Genomic DNA, 3,801 nt, shown 5'->3' with positions numbered 1-3,801 from the left:
GTGGCCACAGCTCTGAGGTCACAATGAAGGGGAGGAAACTCCGCCGCAAGAGGAAAGGAGAGTTAACCCTTTCTTCGCCAAAGAGTTTGTTGGGACGGGAGGGGCCCCCGGGTTCCTTTCTTCGGCTGGGGTCTGCGCACATAGACGTGGGGGACAGGGGGTAAATCATGGAGGGGGCGGTTGCGTGGAAATGTCTCGTAGCCTGCCTCGAGCGACTTTGGAGGAAGAGTGGGGTACCAAGAAATATACACCAATTGCTGGGGAACATGGGCGGGAGGGTGCTGCTGTCGGACGACCCGTGTCCTGCTTTGTTGGTCCCTGGCCGACAGCTGCTTGGCCACTGTGTGACCAGAATGCTGGACTAAATGGACCCTCGGTCTGATTTAGCAGAGCTCATGTTCTTATGTTCTTGATATGTTTCTAAAATGAATGGTTTTGCGGGGAGTTTTGGTTTCTGGAGTTCGCACGTACAGATGGAGCGAGCGAGCTTGTGTGGTTTTTCACCCCTTGTTTTGCCCTTCCTTTACATGGCTGGAGCAACACTGTAGCTTTACAACCACAACCCTGTAAAATAGACCAAGTTCTCATAAACAGCGGAGGAAGTGGTCAACCTGTGTTTGGATTATCGCATGATTGGAAGCTCCAACATAATCCCTCAGCTCCTTCTTACCCCCACTCCCTGCACAGAGAAAACTGGGTGTCAGGGAGAAAAGTTCCAGCCCAGCCTTCCCCCTGACATGCAGGTGTTTGTTTGTTTTTTTAAATACATGCAAACATGCCTTGTGGTGAACTTCTGTCTGCGGTCTGCCGAGGCCAGATATAGGTCTTATCTCCCCTCCCCTTCAAAGAAATGGGGCTACATAGTTTAGGCTCGGTGATAAATACATACCCATGATGACCAAGTGAGCCTCTAGGTCAGGAATAGGGAACTTGGTGGTGCTCCCTGGATCTTTTGGACTTCAACTCCCATCAGCCCTAGCCGGCATAACCAATGGTGGGTGGGGATGATGGGAGCCACAGTCAAAAACATCTGGAGGGCCACAAGTTACATGGAAGTCTACATTTTAATGCTGTGATGTCTACAAAACTGAAAACTTGACAATTTCGTAGGGTGGAAATACATGTTACATGTGATATGTGTAATCATTTCCTACCTCATCCTTCTATTAGGTCAGGGGTGAAGAATTCAGATGGAGGGCTAATTTCAGTTTAGGAGAAGCCCCGGGGGGGGGGGGGATACCAGTATATTGTAGCTTTGTTACTGCCACCAGGTAAGCCTTATGAGAGGCATTTCAACGTTTTAGAATGGGGATGGGGAGAAACCTCACAAAAGCTACTAACCACAGGATTAGTAGTTGGGAGAAAGGGGTGGGGCCAGGAGAAGGGGGTGGGGCCAAGGGCTGGATTGGGATGCCAGGTGGGCCAAATTTAGCCTCCCTGTCTGACGTTCCCCACCCTGGTAGAAGGGCAAAGCAGCTTAAAACGATTATTTGGAGCAGAGAAACAGTGGATGGGAGGGGGTGCTTCACCCGCTGCAACTTCCTCCCACAACTGCTTTCCCCTCTCCTCTGGTATATACCCTGCAGGAAGAAAAGGGGCTTGCACAGGAGGAGTTGCAGCAGAATGGTAGTGGTAAGCGGAAGAGTTAAGCAGCAGTCCTCTGAGGCTTCTTCACTTACTCTGAAAGCTGCTTTGCCCTAATAGAAACAGCAGCCATCAGGGTTTTGTTGCATATGATGTTTGCATGTAACGTATGATACAACTCCAGCTGAACAACAGCAGCAGAATGAAGGTGTAGAATGGATAACGGCACTTCAGACTGGAGGTGGAGATGGTGGGGCTGTTCACACAACATGCCAACCCACTCTCAGTGGTTGAGTGTGGGTTGTTTGTGGAACCATGGGATAGCATGTTGTCTGAATGCAGCATGTTTTCCTCATGGTGGATTATTGTGTTGTTTGAATGTGACCAGGGTGGCTTAACATCCCAATAACAAACCATAGCTTCTCAAGATGACTTGTCTTAGCCACACTGCATGGTTAATAAGCCACCCTGGCTGCGTTCAGACAGCACGTCAACCCACAGTTCAACAAATAACCCACAGTTCAAAAAAGTCCATACTCAACTACTGAGTGTGGGTTAGTGTGTTGTGTGAACAGTCCTGATAACTTGGCTTGTTGCCCTCTGGGTAAAATGCTACACAAGAAGAAGACTAGCAGATCAAGGAGAGTTGTTCTAGACTAGCCCAGTCCTTTTTCTGCTGCACTCACATCACTAGCAGGATAGGGCTAGAAAGAGCTAGAAAGGCTCTTGTGCCTTTACATGGATGAGGGTCTCCACCTTGCACTGGTTTAGCTACAACAGGGGTAGGTGATCCAGAGAGTCCTTGGTTGCCTGCTCCTGAGCTAGAACATCCATCCTCTGCATATGTGCAAAGAACAAAGACAGCACACCTGGGCAATTCTATGGGAGAAGGGTTACATGGTACAAATTTAGAGATCACGCAGTTTTCCAGATCAGCAGCTGAACAAATCAAGGCCAGGAAAGATCTGGGTTGCTGTGTAGGTCCCAATGCAAACATGAAATCAAAGCCATGAAAATCAGCTGGCAGCAAGAGCATCTCCAAGTGCAAGCAGTCCTTTTAACCTTTGTAAACTATGGGGCGGTATATAAATGTAATAAATAAATGAATAAATAAATATTCCAGATTGAGGTGGGCAGACTTCAGGCTCGCAAGATCTGCTCTGTTTATTTACCGGTACGCTAAGACCCACCAATTGGACCCTGGTTCAAAAGACAGATATTAGAATTAAAGAAGTCTAAGCCCAGGAATTTGTTTTACTTAGAACTGAGTGGTGCCCATAGCCCTTTCACACACAAATTCACTCCTACTTACTCCAAGCTTTCTTCTTTTCTGCAGTACAATTGTCATTCTCTCTCTCTCTCTCTCTCTCTCTCTCTCTCTGTGTAAGTGATTTTGTTGCTGCTCTTGTTAAAAATTTGGGAGACCAGTGCTCCTTAATGATCTACTGCAAATCACCCGAAGATCTACCAGTACATCCAGATCTACCTTTTGCCTACTTCTGTTTTAGATGGTCCTCGCTGTGTATAAGCTAATCTAATATAGGCACACACTAAATATAGAATCACTTACTACCAAATGTGGGGCGCACACTATAGATGGAGGCTAGAAAGGAGTAACTGAACAGCTGCCGGGGGGGGGGGGTAGGGAGAAGTTTACATGGCCCTCCCACTAGTTCTAGTAAGCAATCCTAAAAGAATGACCCTGATCTAGTTGTCAAGTGATTTTAATAAAAATAACGAGCTGAGTATTTGCCTGATCATGGAGCAGATATGATGGCATTACACTGGAAGCCATCTGCCGCTGAGTAAGGCCTTCCCATATTTTATTAGCCCTAAAATAGAATTGTGTACCCCATTCCTGTGCAGTGAGAAGTTTCAGGGTTTCCAGTGCTTACCCAGGATTCTGTCTCCTTAGAACGAGGTCACAGAAGGTTTACACCAATTCCGTGATATAAGATTTATATATCTTCTTCTTCTTCTTCTTCTTCTTCTTCTTCTTCTTCTTCTTCTTCTTCTTCTTCTTATTATTATTATTATTATTATATTTATTTGTATCCCGCCTTTTGCCCAATGCTGGGCCTCAAGGCGGCCTTACAAAGTTTAAAATATACATGGGGGGGGGGAGGGAAACAAAACCATAAACAATTAAAAAATACACAACAAAATTATAAAACATTAACATAGATGGAGGGCTGGATTATTCTCCAAAGGCCTGCT

Source organism: Elgaria multicarinata, chromosome 3 (assembly GCF_023053635.1).
Source record: "Elgaria multicarinata webbii isolate HBS135686 ecotype San Diego chromosome 3, rElgMul1.1.pri, whole genome shotgun sequence".
Lineage (NCBI taxonomy): Eukaryota > Metazoa > Chordata > Lepidosauria > Squamata > Anguidae > Elgaria > Elgaria multicarinata.
This window is presented reverse-complemented; position numbering follows the sequence as displayed.